Here is a 20,242-nt window from a genome sequence, read left to right on the forward strand (position 1 = left end):
GTTAACCATGCCGCCCTGAACACTAACCGTGTTCCCCCTTGCCCTGGCCTAATTACACCCAATTAACCTACCAATGCCATATATTTTGGAGAGTGGGAGGAAACTCACACACTTCAGAACTCAAGTCTTGGAAACACCCTGGATGCCATGCTTGTAAATCTCCCAGGCAACCAAGTATCTATTGTCCATGCCAACCCTAACTACATTTGTAATGTTCAAAAGATATTTCAACAAGTACATGAAATTGCTTTTGCCTGCTGTAAGGTGGACAGATTTGCCATCGGCAGAAATGACCTGAAGCGCCTCTTACAGTCAGAGAACGAGAAGCAAAAGAAAGTCCCTCCAGAGTCATTAAAGTACTTGGATAGGACACAGGCAAATAGGACTTGCTTAATCAGCATGGACAAGTTGGGCCAAAGAGTCTGTGTCTGTGTCGTAGACCTCCATAATTCTTATAACTCTAGCCTGCAGCATTTTGCCTACTCAGACAATAACATGACATCCTCTTGTCTGAAGAACAATATGCAGAAGGTCCATCATCCTCCATTGTTCCTGATCTTACACCCTTTCAAATCTGCATTTGTATGTTTGCCCTTTCTGTGTATCCAATCTGGTTTATTCTGCCTTTCAGTCACGCAGATAAGTAGTACATGTGTACATTGTAGTAAACACACAATGCTGGAGAAATTCAGCAGATCAAACAGTGTACTTACTTTTCAAAGATAAAGATACATAATGTTTTGGACTTGAGCACTTCATCAAGGCATGGACAAAATGTAGGCAGGAGCCTGAACAAAATGGTGGAAGGGGAGGGGCACGATCCCAAAGGCCTCAAATAATTGGTAGATAAGGGAGGTAAGGCATACAAGCAAGTAGGGGGTTGGAGGGATGGCTTTGAGAATAGAGAGGGAAGGGGGTGGAGAGCTGGAGGAAAGAAGACAAAGGGAAAGGGATTGGAGGGAGAATGGAGAGTAGAAACTGGAGAAGTCGATGTTAATGCCATCTAGTGGGAGAGTGCCCTGATGGAAACTCAAGTGTTTCTCCTCCAAATTACGGGTGGTTTCCTCCACCTCCATATATTCTTGAGTTTATGACAATAAACTCCAACAATAGACAGGCAACTTGTTAAATGACCATGGCCAACATGTGATCTTTTTCAGTTGATCCACTCAACCACAGGAGGATGTGGCTCTACCTTAAATGATGTCTCCATATGCAGAAGTTCCAACTGAAATCAGTCATATTAGGTGGAATAGGGCCAGTGGATCATCTCTTCATTAGCACAGAAATACTGAAATTAATAATTGATTACCTATGGCTGCTGTGTAATTCAGCATAACTTGGCATAGTTTTGTTCAAGTAATGTATTGATGCACACCAGTCAATCCATTCATTACCTCAATCATCAAGGACTCTATTATGGAAAAGAATGTATGTTGCATTAGAAAAGATCTAGGGAAGATACTTCCATATAACCATAGAACTATATTCCCCAAGATAACTGAAGACGATATAGAATCAGTATCATCCCATCAACAATATCACTCCTCAAAGCACCATTGCTCTAATATAATGGAGCAGCACGGTTGATGTCGTGGTTAACGCAACGCTTTTACAGTGCCAGTGACCGGGACTGGGCTTCAAATCCCATGCTGTCTGAAAGGAGCAAAGACATTCTCCCCACGTCTGCATGGGTTTTCCTCCCACCGTTCGAAACGTATAGGTTAATTGGGTGGCACAGACTCGTAGGGCAAAATGGCCTGTCACCATGTTGTATGTCTAAATATAAAATTTTTAATTAAATTTAAATTTCAAAATTTAGAATATCATCCTCCTTACAGCTCAGCCAATTTCTGCATTTCATTGTACTCAATGGATGAGCAAATTGGGCTGAGAGTGGAATAATCCTGACCTCAAGTGCCTGCCTGCGTGAAGTTTGGATGCAACTGTGTGATATTCCTCTGGGCACACCAGTTTCCTTCCACGTCCCAGACATGCTGGTAGGATAAATTATCCATGCATGTAGGTTTGCGGCAAAAAGAATTAAAGGAGAGGTGAAGGATGTGCGTGAATGGGAGTGAGTTGTAGGGGGTACAGGAAATTAAGGAGAACAGCAATGGGTCTAATTAGATTGCTCCCCTGCATGCCAGCATATATTCAATGGGAAAAATTGCCTCCCTCGTTATTGTTATAAGGACACATACGAACTCAATATTGTCAGTTTTACATTTAATAGTCTGCAAGTAAAGGTTAGGATTTTTAATCCATCATCCAGCAAGTTATAACTTAAATACTTACAATCATAGACCCATTAGTTACACATTCAAGAGAACTGTTGAAATTGTCTATTTCATCCACATAGAAACACCAAGATCAATAAGTTGCTTTTCAATTATCAAAGACCTGTATTTTACTCATGATGTGTATTATAAAGCAGTTAATCAATGGTAAAGCTACTTACTTATAAAAGTAGCAGAAATTTTTACCTGTCTCTTGATCAGGGCTGTCTGTGTGGAATTTGCCCTTTATCCCAGTGTCTGCATGAGTTTCCTCTTGGCTGCTCCAGTTTCCTCCCTTCAAAACGTATCAAGGTCATACGTTAATTGGGGTATATGGGCAGCACGGGGTCATGGGCCGGAAAGGTCTATTTCCGTGCTAAATGTCTAAATTAAGTTTTTTTAATTAAAAATGAACACGCAAAGATTCACCAAGGTGCATTTCCTCCTGGCAAAGAGTTTGAGGGCACGAGATAATTGGACAGCAATTGCTGAGAACTCATGACACAAGTGGTTCAATTCTGGATTGGAATTTCTGGAAGGATCCTTCAGGCACCATCCCCTTCAAATGAACATGTCCCTAGGTTCATGAATTATTCACCTTCATCCTTAGGAACAGACCACCCCCCCCACCCTCCCCTCCACACTGTGCTGACAACCCCATCATTGATTCCACCTCCTTACAACTGCCTACACTGAACCAGTCACTCTTCCTCTTGCAAACTGACCGTTCACAAACCATCCCTTCTCACCCAACAAATTGCCCATCCCTCAGGCGCATCAGAACTTTGAAACAAATAATCAAAATGCAGGCTAAGACTTAGAAGCATGGCAGGAAAGAAACTAAAACAAGGAAAGAGAAACAAAACCTTTGTCCACCATGAGTGACAGTGAGTAGCCAATTGAATTTTGACATATTATTGTCACTCCCCTGAGTTACCAGATCCCAGGAAATTTAACATCTTTAAAGGATCAAACAACTCCTTTTCTCTCTGTTGATGCATTCTGAGAATGGCTGCGGCATGAGAAAGGTAACGTCTGACGTGGTGAGCCAGAGGATGCAACTGCAAACCCAACAGATGATCAATGTAAATACAGCCTTGCGTCTGGGTTACATTCTGGAAGTGGGGACATTGATCATTATCTGGAAATGGCAGCTCTGCTAGAGCCACTATAAAGGCAGCACTGCCGCTGGTGCAGCCCCGCGGGGAGTGAGGAGTGGAGATGCAGCACTCCCACGGGATCCAATCGCCCAGACAACTGTTGTCAGCTATGCACAGGCTCGAGGCGAGGAACCCACAGAGGCGAGGTCTGCTGGAGACTGCTGCTGGGAGGCTCGTGGCAGGCTGCAGACATGATACAAGTGGCTGAAGGGGTACCCGGTATCGGAATCGGGATGCGAGGGGGTGCCACAGGTGCTGAGGGGTTCCTGACCATTTCGGAGGTTCGGATCTGGAGCTCAGGTTGAAAATGGTTTGGACTGGACTCTGCGTGGCTGCGGAGGCTGCGGAAGCTACAGAACTTTAGTGACTCTGGGTGGACTTTTGCTTCTCGTTCTCTGACTGTAAGAGACGCTTCAGGTAATTTCTGCCGATGGCAAATCTGTCCGCCTTACAGCAGGCAAAAGCAATTTCATGTAATATGAGACTGTTTATTACAATGGCAATAAATTGAATCTTGAATCTCAATTGGGTGAAATATACTGTACAACATAAGATACCATGACACACGTACATATTTACCTAAACCTCGATATTGTCGTATATATACGTACATATATTATAGATTTCAATTACATATATGTATTGTACTAAGTTAGGTGCATACTATGTACCAAATCCCAATTGCTTTGCTTCCCTTTTGAGCGTACATGACAAATGCATGATGCACGACTTAACACCCGCCAACATCTGTCCCGGTGTGAATTTTAAAATTTTTATTAAGCCCTTATGGTGACCTCATACGTATCTGTGATCAGACATTATTTGCTTGGGTGTAAGTTGAGGTATGGCTGTATTCATCCTCAGTTGCTGGCTCTATTGGATCAACAATATTGGAGGGATATTCTCCTACAGAAATCTAGTTCCAATAGGAACTACAAGAAGTGGAACCTTCAACAGAGGACAAATTTTGATATTATACCCATCTTGATACAAGGTCCAGGGGAAACACAGCAGGTCCAGCAAAGTCCATGGGAGGCAAAGTATCATCAGATACTATTTCATCATGAGCAAAAAGCAGACAGGCTTCTGAATAAAAAGGCAGGAGGAGGAGGAAGAAGGGGCAGGAGGAGGAGCACAGACCAAGAGCCGAGAGGTCATAGGTGGACATGGATAGGAGGGTAGATGAGAATAGATGCAAATTAATCAGAGAGTGGGGGGGGGGGGGTGCAGGGGCAAGCTCTGTGAATATAGAATGGGAGGAAAGAGATGGATAAGGGAAGAGAGAGAAGAGAAAAAGAGAGAGAGAAAACAGATGGAAAGGAGACATAGAGATAGAGAAAGAGAGAGAGACAGGCAGGCAGACATAGCAGGAGGAAAGGAACAGAGGGATAGCAAATCTGTTTAGAGGGTGACCAGATGGAAGATTAAGTGTTTCCCTCCGATTTGCAGTTTAGTGGTGCATGAGACTATGGACAGACTTGTCGGCATGGGAGTGGGGAGGGAATTGAAATGGGTTGCCCCTGGGAGATCCCTGCTATTACAATGGCAGAGCGAAAATGCTCAATGAAGCGAGCAGTGGGAGTGACCGGGACCCCGAATGGTGGTAAGGGAGGAGGCACGGGCACAAGTGTAGCATTTTCCGTGGACACATGGGTAGGTACCATGGGGCACTCCCTGTTGCCTTCAATCTCCACAACCATGTACTCACCCAGACTCACTTCCAAATGGAGCAGCAACACCTCATATTCCATCTGGGCAGCCTCCAAACAGATGGCCTTAACATTGACTTCTCTGGTTTCCATTGGGCCCCAACTCCCCCGTCTCTCCTTTTCAATATTCTTGTGTCTGCTTTCCTCCAGCTTCCCTTCCCTTGTCTCTCTCTCACACACTCTTTTCCTATCCCTTTCCTCCAGATTTTTCTTTCCTGTCCTCTTTTTCATGTCCATATTTGGCTTCTTGGCTGTTGGTCTGAGCCTTTCCCCTCACCCCTTCCCTCCTCTCCCCTCCTTTTTATTCAGATGCCTGCCTGTTTTTTTGCTTACACTTTGACATAAAACTCAAGCCTGGAATGTTGGTTATTTATGTTTGCCTCCTATGGACACTGGGGGACCTGCTGAGTTTCTCCAGCATTTTTGTGTATTAATTCCAATCACAGCATCTGCAGACTTTCTTATTTCACATTATACCTTTCTTTCCTTTTTATTTTGCTTTAAGATTCAGAATTTCTGAAACTGATTTTGCAAATGATTTACAGGCTTTTATTCATAATGGACTGAGACCTCATCCTGTGCTATGACTGTGGTGAATGTCTGCCAAGCTGCCTGTCTCTCCTCTGGTGAGCCTTGCTGTACTAACATTGGCTGTGCATTATCTCTACTGTTAAGGACACTCCCCTTGGGTATAACTGTATATGCATCTATTGTCTTTCATTATTGTACCATGAGTTTCTGCTAATAAAAGCCATGATTATTGTTTGACCACATCGTCTTTCTCTACTTCATCAACTGGCACTTCAGTGTCCTAGGCTTTCTGGGGAAGGGTCAAAGAGGGAGGAGCCACAGGTTCAGTCACAGAAGTGGGCGGAACCAGGTCATCAGGAATACAGCAGTTCACCACACTGTGTATTTGTGGTGCAAGGAAAATTGCGATCAAATCAATAACCTCTCCTCCAGAATATTCCAAAAGTGTATGTTGCTATAGGCACAATATTGATTTGCTTTCATCAAAGATCATGTAATTTGCTCAAAGTTCATACTTCTTGGGAGATTTATTTTTATTAATACTGCACCCTAGATGATGCGCTTCAAATAAAAACATGCTAAATTGCTCTGTGAGGGATTCAAGTTAATGTCATTCATTTGACTGGATTGTAATTTTTCTTTAAATAGCGTATTTAAGATAAAGTTTGTGGAAATGGCACGATTTTCAAACCTCCAAAGTGATTGTGCATATTGCCAGCATATAAATTCAAGAACTGTGGAGAAAGAGCTAATTTTTCTGCAGGATTAACCATCACGGCAAGAGCTCTTAAACAAAAGCTGCATAACTTAGCTTTCAGATTTATTGTCAGAGTACATACATGGCATCGCATTCAACCCTGAAATTTTTTTTCCTCCAGGCGAAGCAGAATCACCAGTTTTTGGTAGTGGAGAAAAAAAGATTGACTGAATTTACACAAACATGTAAACAAATAAAGAAATGTAAACAAACTGACTGTGCAATACAGAGATAAAAAATAATCAATCAAGTGCAAAAGTCCTTAAATGAGTCCCTGATTGAGTTTGTTGTTGAGGAGTCTGATGGTGGAGGGTGAGCAGCTGTTCCTGAACCTGGCGGTGTGGGTCTTGTGGCCCCGATACCTCTTTCCTGATGGCAGCAGCGAGAACAGAGCATGTGCTGGGTGGTGTGGATCCTTGATGATTGCTGCTGCTCTCCGAAGCCAGTATACCCTGTATATATTCTTGATGGTGGGGAGGACTTTGCCTGTGTTGTGCTGGGCTGTGTACACTCGCTTTTTCAGGGCTTTAAGCTCGGTGGTTGGGGGGAGGGGGTGGTATTGGTGCCCCTATACCAGACCCTGATACAGCTGGTCAGCTCACTATCCACCACATCGCTGTAGAAACTCAGGGGCTCAATTGGACATCATAGCAACAAAGGCAGCCAATCGGAAAGAGGATCAGAGCAATTGGAAACGGGTAGTTCATTAAAGTAGAAAGCCTCAAATGGATCGAAAACCACCAATGGGACTTCCAGATGAGGCAGAATTTCACATGCACTTTGTTCAACCTAATTTACTGCATTCAGTTCACTTGGTGTGGTCTCCCCTGCAACAGTGAGATTGGGTAACCGCTTCACTGAACACCTGCGCTCTGTTCAGAGGTACAAGCTGGAACTCCAAATTGCAAACTATATTAATTCCTCTGACCATTTCCACACCAACATGTCTGCCCTTGGCCTCATCCATTGCCAGGGTGAGACCAAACATAAACTTGAGGAACAACATTTCATATTCCTTCTAGGTAACCTGAAACCCAGCAGCATAGAGAAGATGAAATAAAGATCATTTGCAAGGAGAGAACAATATAAAGTTCATTTCTATTCATGAGATAAAAGAAATCTCACACAGTTATATTACTTGTGTCCCTCGTGAGTTATCAAGATGAGCTCACCCATGGAAATAAATGTTATAACCTTCTGCTTTCCAAAGTATATCCTTAGAATGCTATATGACTCAAATAACTACTAGATTTGCACGGTATGTGTTAGGCAAAGGGTAATCACTCATTCACTGCATGATTAGTGATAGTTGCCATAAAATTCAATAATTTGAATTTAAACAGTACTTCTAACAGAGTAAACTGATCTAATAAGCTTCACAAGAGCATGGTCTGACAGAAACCAGTGCAGAACAAAATAAGAAGCCATCAAAACAATATGTAACTAAAACCTTTATCAGAGGGGTACATTTTAAAAAGTCTCTTAAAAGAGGAATTATGAAGATTTTAATGAGGAAATTTGGCTTACGATCAAAACTGAAGCACAAGATACGGGGATTGTATGAGATGTAGAATCAAAGCAAAGAATTGTTCTCAGATAGTTCAGTAAATTTCAAACTTTCAGATAATTTTGAGCTGGAAGCTGATTTGAAAACAGAACAAAGCATTAAAAACACAGAGCTGCAGATGCTGTGCTTGTAGTAAACACACCAAAATGCTGGAGGAACTCAGCCGGTCTTTTCAGTATCTATAAACCGTGGCTATCCCTCGCAGTCAAGAATGATGGTCTTAGTTCCATTGATCCACAGAGCGAAGATGCCTGTGCATGTATTTGTTTAACATGTACTTAATGTTACACTCCAAGAAGCACATGATACTTTACAAATCAACCAACTAATTCCAATTCCACGACGATGAGCTGATGGATTTGTTGCAGCCTTCATCTACCTTCATAGCCATTGAGTTCAGAGTAACTTCATCCGCCTGTTCTACCAGTTGAATTGTTCTTTGTCAGGGATCTCACCCTCAACCTTACTGCCATGGGTGTCCCTACCAGGAGCAGAGCTCCAGGCGGCATCACTCTCGGGATCACTGGACCACACAAGCTTCTCCACCACGACAAGGTGACAATCCACAGAGAAACATTTATAGGAGACAAAGATATATTGCCAACATTTCAGCAATATTGTCAAACATCGGCAATATATCTTTGTCTCTTAAAGATGCTGAAAAGACCAGCTGAGTTCTTCCAGCATTTTGGAGTGTTTAGTAAAAACTGGAGGAACTCTAGCAGGAGATAAAGCTATATAACCAACATTTCAGGCCTGATCCTTTCATTAAAGTGAAAAACAGCCAGATACATGAATAAAAAGGCTGGGGTAGAAGTGAAGCAAGTGTAAGAAAGGGGGAGGAGCACAGACTAACAGACAAATGGTAATAAATGGAGATGGAGAGGAGGAGAGGTGAGAATTAATCAGGGGAGGGGACGGCTCTATGAATGCAGAGCTGGAGGAAAGGAGATGGAGGGGGAGAGGGAGAGAGAGAGAGAGAGAGAGAGAGAGAGAGAGAGAGAGAGAGAGAAAGAGAGAGAGAGAGAAACCAAGCTAGAGGAAAGGAGAAATAGGGAAATGGGATAAATGGTGGGGGGAGGGGAAGGGAAGTAGAAGGGGAATTGCTCATGGAAAACCGGAGGTCAATGTTAATGCCATCTGGTTGGATGGTGCCCAGATGAAATATGAAGTGTTGTTCCTGCAATTTGCAGGTGATCTCAGTCTGGAAGAGCATTGGACCATGGACAGACGTGTCAGCATGGGAATGGGGTGGGGAATTGAAGTGGGTTGACAAACTTTGTTCAATACGTGTCACAAATACAAGCTGCATCTCCTAAAGTCAAAGAATTTTACAGGCCACAGATCAGCTCATTAATAGGCTAAACAGACTCTGATAGCTGAATAGTCTACTCCTGTTCGTATTTAACTATAGGCCTTTTTTATGGAGAAAAAAGGGAAAAGTAAAGACAGAGATTCACATTGCTGTAATTCCCTTCATAACAAGTCCAGAGGTGGATGGACTGCTGGAATACACTCCAGCTTCTTTTCGACCAGGTGGGGGCGTTACACTCAAAGGTGGAGCATAGTGCTCCATTCCAGCTCCTTTCATAAAATTAATGATGCTGAAAGCACCTACAAAGGGAAGGGCTGATGATATCACGATGATGCTGTCAGCGCACAACCCAGGAGCGCACATTTTAAAAGTGCGGTCTCGGCAGTGAACCCACCATGTGCCCAGGAACGTTCAGATCGGCGGTGATCGATAAAGTCTCAGTCAGAATGATTGTGAGGTACATCAGCTCCTGATCCTCAGGGATCAGGAGGAACTTGAGCGCAAGTTTACTGGAACTGTTAGGGATGGCCCGACCTTTGAGAACATTGTGAACGTGGCTTTAATTGTGCTAATAAGGCCAGGTTGTAACTAAGTTAAAAAGCCTCTGAATTAAATTTCACAGTGTAGATGATAACAACAAGAGGAGTGGCAGGAGACATACACTCAACTGCAATGTTTTCTTTACCTTTGCAACAACTTCCATTCATGAGGTGCCTGTCAATGTGGTAAAATGCTCTTAGCTCTTTAATGGAGCATTACCACACTTGGTTCTACATTCATTGAATCAGTAGTTCAGTGAAAGTGGATCAGGCCTGCTGAAGGTCAATGGATGCCTCCCTAATTGTTAAATTACTGTCCTTGCACATGTTTATCACAACCTAAAGGTCATGAAAAGGTTTAAGAGCATCTCTCAATGCTCTTTAAAAGATATTTTCATCTTTTCATTACTTGCTTGAGTTATCACTGATTGATTTGGTGATGCAGAATATCATTAGACAGTGTAAATCTTGAAAATCCGTAGCCACCGTGGTGGAAATAAAAACACACAAATACCGGAGAAGTTTAGCAGGTCAAACAGTGTCCTTTACGCAGCAAAGGGAAAGATTCGCAACCGGCGTTTGTTGGTGACCCTGAGCTCATCAGGCAGTGAGCCCTTCTATGAAATCTGGATTAATTTTGTGTTACACTGACCTCCAAAAAGGTTCGGCTCTTTTATTCTCTTCCCTTTACAGTCGATGTCAGTGAAATTCTGCCAATCAATCCCACAGAACAAAGGACGACAACCGCAGCAATAAATGCAGACAAAACTCTGCTTTCTCAAAATGTCATTAACAATTTTGGATACTTACAATTTCATTGAAAAGGTGAAATTATCACACCCATGTGCTTAGCCAATAGATGGATTTTCACAGTGCTCTACACAGGAAGGCAGAAGGATGCATTGTGCAATATTGCGATAAATGGGAATCTCTGCTCAAAAGTGTGGCCACCTTTCAATCAACATTCAAAATGATTGGCCATTATCACGTCGCTCTTTGGGTAACCTTGCTGGTACCCACTGTTCTTGTTTTATACTAGGTGACTACCTTCAAAGAGTATTGCCCCTGTAGGACATCAGAGCTTATGAAAGGCACTATAAAAATGAAATAAAAACACGGAAACGCTGGAAGGACTCTGCAGATCTTGCAGTGTTCATAGAAGGTTAAAAACATATAACCAACATTTTGGACCTGAGGACTTCGTTGAGGTATAATGCCTTACCATGAAGGCCCAAAACATCATTTATATAACTTTAGTTCCTATGCAAGACTTGATTAACTCCTCCAGTATTTTTGTGTTTGCAGACTTTTACACGACAAACATTCACCTCACTCAATATTTATGTGCATTGATATCAATTGAAAGAACACCATTGGGTACAAAACAGGATTTCCCTCACTATTATGTGGGTATTGCATCTTAACAGACGGGGGGGGGGGGGGGGGTTCAGAATTCTGGCAGGCAGGTTTATCACTGCTACACGGATGTGTTGAAACTAAGTAGTGGGGGGGGGCGGGGGAGGAGATGAACTGGAAATACAAGGATAGAGTTAAAGGGAAAGAGAGAATAAGAAAAATTAAGAAAGACAACAGAATTAATGGGACAGAAAGCTCAGGAAGGGATCGGAGAGTATGGCCAAGGGTAATAGGAATCGATGTGAAAGGGGAGGGGAGTAATGGATAAAAGTATTATGTATGAATGCACGAAATATAAAAAATAAAGTGGATGAAATTGAGGATCAGTTGGAAATTGGCAAGTATGATATTGTAGGAATAACCAAGACATGGCTGCAAGAGGACCAGGGCTGGAAAATGAATAATCAATGGTATAGGTCCTATCGAAAGGATAGACAGGTGGGCAGAGGGAGTGAGATGGCTCTGTTGGTGAGGAATGACAGTCAGCCCCTTACGTGGGGTGTCACAGAATTATGAGATGTAGAGTCAGTATGGATAGAATGAGAAATTGTAAGGGCAAAAGGACCCTGATGGGAGTTATCCAAAGACCACCAAACAGTAGCCTAGATATAGGGTGCATGAGTTAAAATTGGCATGTTGCCAAGGTAATGCTACGGTTGTTATGGGCAGAAATCAAATAGATTTCAACTTGGCTCGATACATGTAGGGAGCAAGTGTCAGAGCCCAGCCAAGTTAACTCATCAATTGCCTTCTGGCAGTGTGAAACCACAACCTACTTTCGCATTGCCATCGCTGGAGGAAGGGACCCCCCCCCCCACTTTAAAATCACGAATTTCAGACTTACCTGCAAATAATTGTGCCATGAAAGGCTCACAGGCTCGGCTTGCCCTGGAAAAGTTCCCGTTTTCTCGGAGGTTTGGCAGTGAGAAAGGGACTTAAGAAAGCCCCTGAGGGCAGATTACCTACCCATTCCCCTTATCCTTACCTCCAAACCTGCCTCGGATGAAAAAAATATTCATGTTCACAGTAGATTTTGGTCGTTTTATTTTTTTAACATCCCTCTCCTGCACCCCTATCCTTCATGATCCAGTTGGGAGAATTGGGATGAAAATTGTGGAAGTCATGTTAAACACCCTTGCAATATATCTGGTTTATTATATAGAGCACCTTTCCCTCTTTTTATCACAAAATCTCCTGATTGAAAACCAAGTAACATTGTTGACCAACCTTATCACTGGGCCATTAATCACCTAATACAGTAGCAGTGTTATTGATCTGCTTCAGAAGTCCAAGATGGACAATTTATCTTTAAGATGAGCAGGTACAGACACACATAATTACCTTCTGTAAATCACGGAGTGTCAGAAGTTATTTGTGTTACTTTCAACCAACTAACAAAGCAAAATCAGGTGGGAAAGCAGCAAAGCAGACAAATTCATAGCCAATACTTCCCCTCAGTAGATTTTCCTATCCCCATAGCACATTAATCTTTGCCAAATAGTAGATACCAGCAGAAGGAAAACAGGTTAATTGTCTTTATAATGAAATCTTGTAGAAGTTGCCTCTTTTCGTTTTGGAATGAATAATCAATCGGATAGAAAGTTGGAACAAATAACCATATAACCATATAACCACTTACAGCACAGAACAGGCCAGTTTGGCCCTACTAGTCCATGCCGTAACAAATCTCCACCCTCCTAGTCCCACTGACCAGCACCCGGTCCATACCCCTCCAGTCCTCTCCTATCCATATAACGATCCAGTCTTTCCTTAAATGTATCCAATGATCCCGCCTCGACCACGTCTGTCAGAAGCTCATTCCACATCCCTACCACCCTTTGCGTAAAGAAATTTCCCCTCATGTTCCCCTTATAATTTTCCCCCTTCAATCTTAAACCATGCCCTCTAGTTTGAATCTCCCCCACTCTTAATTGAAAAAGCCTATCCACGTTTATTCTGTCTGTCCCTTTTAAAATCTTAAACACCTCTATCAAGTCCCCTCTCAATCTTCTACGCTCCAGAGAAAAAAGCCCCAGTCTGCACAACCTTTCCCTGTAACTCAAACCTTGAAATCCTGTCAACATTCTCGGGAACCTTCTCTGCACTATAATTTGGTGACCAAAACTGTACACAAATTTGGCCTCACCAATGCCTTGTACAATTTCATCATAACCTCCCTACTCTTGAATTCAATACTCCGATTTATGAAGGACAACATTCCAAATGCCTTCTTCACCACACCATCTACCTGAGTATCAGCCTTGAGGGTACTATTTACCACAACTCCTAAATCCCTTTGTTGCTCTGCACTTCTCAATAGCCTACCATTTAATGCAAATGACCTATTTAGATCCTAACAATAATCCCATGATGAAGGAAATTGCAATGTGTTTTTTTTTAAACTTTGCCAAACATTCCAAGACACAAAAAAACAAAGCAGAGATGCAAAATTTGACTAAGCCAATATGGGATATTAGGGCAGATAAGGACACAAGAAATGGTGCTCTCAAGCTCTACGACTTATCAGCATCTGCAGATTCTTGTGTTTCATTGCATTGAAATGGAAACAGGAATATGCTATTGAATCTCCATCTGCTACATCACCCACTTAAGACCATCCTTTATCTCAGCTGCATTTTCCAGCAAAATCTCAACACCTGATTCCATTAATTTCCAGAAATCTATCAATTCTTGGCTTAACGTCTGAGGCTCTGCACAATTCCCATAGTTCTCCATTATTTGAGTGAAGAAATGTTTTCTTATCTTTTCATAAATAAGTTACAAATTCAAGTTTGTGGTCACTTGTGCCAAGGTACAGTGAGAAAGGTTGTTCTGCATGCAGTGTGGATAATCAACCTGTGCATCATACACAGAGCAGGGTGCAGAGTTACAGAGAAAGGTCAGTTAGGACAGAACAAAGGCTACATTACTTTACTAGTGTGAGGATCAATCAAGAGTCCAGTAACAGATGGGAAGGAACAGTCCTTGAATCTGCTATTGTGTGATCTCACACTTGTGAGTTTTCGTCCCAACAGGGCGAAAAGAATAAGACAGAAGTGAGTGAGTCTTGATATGCAAACTACTTTTTCAAGGCAGTAAGAAGCAGAGATTGGGTCGTTGGGATTTGGTGATGGTCTGGGCTGCATTAACAACTCCGTCTGTAGAAAAATCCAAGATGATGGCAGATCAAGGTTACATTTTACGAGCTGTTGAGAGCAGATCTTCTCCTCACGTGTTCTACTTACCCCTATGCCCCATCTCTTGAAGATTTTTTTTTTGTTTTGATAAGATCTCCTCTCTTTATTCTGCAGAGAATCTTTTCATTCTTCCTTCATATGGCAATCATGGCATCCCTTATAAATATTTGCTCCAATCCCTCCATGGCAAATACATCCTTTCTGAAGTAAGGAGTCTGAATTTTCCCACAATACTCCAAGTATGGTCTCACGTAGGTTCTGTATAATTACAATAAAATTTCCCTACTCTTGTTTCCAAATCTTCACAGAATAACATTACATCTTAATTACCTGCTGCGTCTTGATATAGACCCTGAGGAGGACTCTTAAAGAGAATATTAAATGAAGAAAAAGATGTAGAAGATTGGCAAGGACAGAGATTCGAGTAAATCTTTGAAATTCTCTTTTGAAGAGAGCCATGGTTGTTCAGTCACAGTACTTTCAAGACAGAGATAAATAGATTATTGGATATGAATGGAATAAGAGGAAATAGGATTTATGCAGGAAAGTGACTCTAAGGTAAAAATAAACCATAATTTTATTTACCGTTGGAGCAGGCATTCTATTCCCGACGTTATAGATTTCCAACTTTGTACACACCACTTGCACAGTTAGGTTTAATTACTCTAGTAAAACAGAACTCCCATGATATTGACCCTCATGCAATGTTGTGCGGAAGTAGGATTTGCCACAATAAGGTTGCGTCAAATTCAATCTTCATAATATTTTCATTTACAACAGATGCTTCCAGTTGACATCTATTATGCAGGCTGCTGGATAATTGTTAACTTATTTTTCAAACATTATTTAGGGCATGTTTGAATGGGTAAAATCTTTCTACAATTGCATTGGAAAATATACAGGGACAAATAGGACAAAGTGTTGTCAATCGACATGGAAGAACCAAGAGTTATAAAATAATGTTGTTTTACAATATGTCATTAAGTTTACCCCAACTGTACTCCCTCTATTAAAAGGGATCCAGTAATGCCTTCACCTAAAAATATGACACTGGAAAGATGTGGTTAATGGTTGAACAATGCTAGGTATCCAACAAATCTTACCTGACATTGACAACTTCACACTGCATTCTTATAACAGAGCAGCACATCCCATGTTACATCACAAGACCAAAAAAGACTTGCATGGAATATTCGGGCAAACGCCCAAAGGAGGATGGGTTTTCAAGAGAGTGGATAGAGAGGACGAAGAGTGGAGAGGTCATTCCATTGCCTTTTCCTTGACTGTAATCAGTTTAAAGCATGACTGGCACTGGGGAAATGATGCAAGATAGAACTGGAAAAGCATAGAGCTGGCAGAAAGTTTTAGTGTGAGAGAATGTGACAGTCATAGAAAGGAGAGAGACCCTGGACAAAACATAAAAATAAGAGTATAAGAGTTAGGAGCAAGAGTCCACATCTGTCCCGTCGGTCCACCATTCACGGCTGAACTGGCCACAGATTAAGCTCCACCTACCTGTCTTTTCCCCATAACCCTTAATTTCATTAAAGTGCAAATATCTATTTCACAGTGTCTGAAATGCATTTAATATGACAGTCTCTATTGCTTTTTTGGGTGAGAATTCTATAGATTCACTTCTCTCTGGGAAAAGCAGTTCCTCCTCATTTCCTTCCTAAATCTACTCTCATGAATGTTGAGGCTTTCATTCTAATCTTATGTACATTGGAAACAACTTTTCTACTTCTGTTTTATCTATGCTTTTCATCAATTGTTTAATGTTTCTACAGGATCCCTTCTCATTCTTCTGAATTCCAGCAAGAGTAGTCCCAGGCTGCTCAATCTCTCCTCATAGGCCAACCCCTTTATCTCCACAGTCAACCCAGTGAACCTCCTCTGTACTGCCTCCAAAGCCAGAAAATATTTTCTCAAGAGACCAGACCCATGCTACAGGTGCAGCCTCACCAGTACCTTGCACAGTCACAACTCCTTCCTGCTCTTAAATTCAATCATGACACAGCAATGAAGATCACATTCCATTTGCCTTCTAAATTCCCTGTTCCAACTGCAAACCAACCTTTTGAAATTTATGCGTATACACTCCTAGGCCCCTTTGTCCAACAGCATGCTGCAATCTTTCACAATTTAAATAATAATCTATTTTTCCTTCCAAAGTGGAAGAAATTGTATTTATCAACATTGCCATCTGCCAGACCCTTGAATACTCTCTTACCTATATATATATATCTCTCTCTGCAGACTCTCCATATCCTCTCCACAATTTGTTTTTCAACTTCCTTTCATCTCATCAGCAAATGTAGATACACTACACTGAGTCGCCTCTTCCAAATTGTTAATGTATATCATGAACAGGTGCAGGTTCAGCACTAATCCCTATGGTCCTTCACTCACCACCTATTGCGAACAAGAGAAATACCCAATTCACTAATTTATTTTGGTTAACCAATCCTCTATCCATGCTAATACTGTACCCCAAACCCCTTGTATCCTTATCTTATGAATCAATGTTTTACGTGGACATCAGTGAAGCCCCTTTGGAAATCCAATTGCGCAACATTCACCTGTTCCACTCTATCTACTGCACTTGATATATACTCAAAGAGCTCCAGTAAACATGTCAGACATGCCCATTTCTCAAATACGATTAGCCACACTAAGAGCTAAAGCTTCTGCAAAATTGTAAAGGATAGAAATGGCAAAGAAATGCCCTATGGGCAGATAGGCCACTTTCACCAGTGAAACTGCTCTGGAAGTGAATATTTATTACTGATTCAAGATATTCATTCAACAGGTTTCATGACATTTTATTTCATCAATTGACAGCAGTTAAGTATTGCCAAAATTAATCAGTAGAAAATAGAGAGTGTCACATTGGATATGTTGGATTATTTTTCAAATTTGTGATTTCAAATTTTGTGACACTTGTTCATAACAATAAATTCCGATTCTGATTTCTGCACTCTCAGATGTCAACTCACCATATGCAATAAATGAAATCAACAAATTCTAATTGATGCCAATACTTGTATTAATTAGTTCCCTGACCTGCTGTCATGCTCCCTCCAAGCTCTTACAAAATGTCCAAAATGGCAAAATGTATTTAACCCAAGCAATTTCGAGGCCCCAACTCAATGAACAGGAGGTGGGATTAATAATGAATGAGTTGCTTAAGAAATGGTCTGCTAATTCTGGCACCACTGCAAATGAGATGTAACAATGCATGGAAGGAGACAGCAGAGCAATTAAAAGCAATCTGCCAAAAGAGAACAACTTGACTTAGATGCCAGGAAAAGAATCCAATAATAACACGATTTAAAAGAATGGAGGAATTTTGGCAAAGCACCTCACTCCAAATGTTAATCTATCATATCTCTTAATTTCTCTTCTGAATATTTTTATCTCAGAGTTCTTTTTTTTCCCAAAGTGTAAGGTCCAGTTTAACTACCATGAGATTGGGAAGAAGCATTGTCACTCGACTCCAGGAAGAGCACGAGAAATGAGCAAAATATAACAACATCACAGAGAGATTGGCATCATAATTGCTGAGTGAGGCAATACAAGTCATGCCATTTTCAAAATTATATTCTTCATCTCATGAATGCAGAGGGTATTTCAAATTGTTCCTTAAGAGATGAGAAAGAGCGAGAGTGAGAGAGAGAAAATCATTGTTATAGACCTACAGGGCTAGAAAATAAAATTTGGCTGGATGCATGTTTTCGATCAACATGGACTTAATGGGAAAGTAGGCGATATTCTGTATAAATTTTCAATGATTGTGACCCTCTATCTGTATCACGAATGTAGAGAATTCTGATCAGCCATCTTGATACATTGACACAAACCAGGGTAACTGGCATGGTGCATTACAATTAATGTGATGAGAATATTGTGATGGCTCTCTGAATAACTGGTGTTAATCTGATAGTTAAATTGATTGGCATTGCTCACTAGATAGATAACAGTAAAATTGAAGGATATCATTTGTTTCATGTTCTTCTTTAGATATTTTCAGTTACATGGTTTCAAATTTCCAGGGCTTTAATTTTCACCGTGTCATAAATGGGCTATTTCATATGGGCATGGTTACACCTCATTTGATGTAAAACCACTTTATAATGACCTAGTCATGTAGACAAAGCAATATATTTCTTTCCAAATTCTGACCAGCTGAAGAAATGTACTCTAGGGTACAGGGTAAAAGTTCTATTTCATCTTGCAAATCTCAGAGATATTCCAAAAGATGCATAATAATTAACAAGAAATAGCCCAGAGCCAATTGATTAGAACTATTGAGAAGGACTGCGTGCTGAGGCTTCCTTTTCCCTTGAAAAGAGAGAAACAAGATATGACATACTACATGTCCTTAAATTAATAAAAACATTAGAAGAGATTGATTTATTCAGAAAGTGGTAAGAATGAAAAATTGCAATTGCATGTGTTACAAGATCAAACCAGCAACCACAAAGAAGGCATATCACACAGGGGTAAAGATGAATAATTACTTCATTAACAAAAAAATTCACCTTCAAACTTTAATTCAAAACCCCCCCTTTTATAACAATGCCCACCGGTTACTATGCAAATCTCTATAACCGTGTAAAACTAATAAATTCCCCAGCCTAAATATAGCATACATAATCAAAGTCTAAGCTACACTTCCAACCAGCCCACAGAAAAACTTAGACACAAAACACACAAGACTCACAAAACTTCGATCTTAACCGAAGCAAAGATCATAAACAAAATTCAGTTTGTGTGGTAAACTGAAGCCAAAAGATCTTTGAGAGAGAGAGGGAGAGCACAAAATTCCAAGTTGTCTTGTGTTGCTTGCAGAGAGAGGAACAACTGGCTTGGTCTGGATCCTTCCGGCTGCCTTTGGAATGTTCATCCTTTTTGAAATCCCAACATTCTAAACTGTCCTCCAGACCACAACTTATGCTCTGGGCCTTCTTCCACTCCACAGCACCACCCAGTGGTGGTTTATCATCCAAGTCCAGAAATTTTTAGATTCTTTTAGACAAAATAATAATATGAGGATTTGATGAACAAGAATTAGAACTTAACCTCTTTAGCTAATTACAACAAATCATCAAATTGTGCAACAGTGCCAACCACTGGGCATCCTTCTGTTTTAATCCTAACGGTTCTTTCCTGAAAGTTTGATGCAATAATACTTAATAAAGAACTCTGAATGGCATATGCATTTCATCAGTTAGCCTTCATAACTGTCGGAAACTTGCGAGTTAAGAGAAGTGGAGAGATTTTTTTTTAATTTTCCCTATTATTGTTCAGAATTAATTATCCACTTTAATAAATTAATGACATTTTTAATTTAACATTTGGAGCTTGATGGTGGTGTTACCTATCACAACATGGAGGGCAATTAATCAAATATTCAAAATAAAGTTTCCTCTGACAATGCTGCTCTTGTTACAAATACGCCCCCCCTCCCCGCCCCCAAATGATATCTTATATTGGCATCTGAGTATGACTACAGCTTTCAGAGACCTATTCAGAAAATATACAAATCTTTGGCTTGGCTTCACGGACAAAGATTTATGGAGGGGGTAAAAAGTCCACGTCAGCTGCAGGCTCGTTTGTGGCTGACAAGTCCGATGCGGGACAGGCAGACACGGATACAGCGGTTGCAGGGGAAAATTGGTTGGTTGGGGTTGGGTGTTGGGTTTTTCCTCCTTTGCCTTTTGTCAGTGAGGTGGGCTCTGCGGTCTTCTTCAAAGGAGGTTGCTGCCCGCC

General features: G+C 41.1%; 1 long non-coding RNA gene across 3 annotated transcripts in view; it reads right to left on the reverse strand.

The window, feature by feature from the left end:
• LOC138765160 (uncharacterized) overlaps positions 1-19,646 on the reverse strand; it is a 216,404-nt gene extending 196,758 nt beyond the window's left edge. For all 3 annotated transcript variants that reach the window (XR_011358506.1, XR_011358508.1, XR_011358507.1), the window contains exon 1: positions 19,194-19,646. This is a non-coding gene — a long non-coding RNA (uncharacterized lncRNA). The remainder of the gene's footprint in view (positions 1-19,193) is intronic.
• Positions 19,647-20,242: the final 596 nt, after the last annotated feature.

The sequence above is a fragment of the Narcine bancroftii genome, chromosome 5 (genome assembly GCF_036971445.1).
Source record: "Narcine bancroftii isolate sNarBan1 chromosome 5, sNarBan1.hap1, whole genome shotgun sequence".
Taxonomy (NCBI): Eukaryota; Metazoa; Chordata; class Chondrichthyes; order Torpediniformes; family Narcinidae; genus Narcine; species Narcine bancroftii.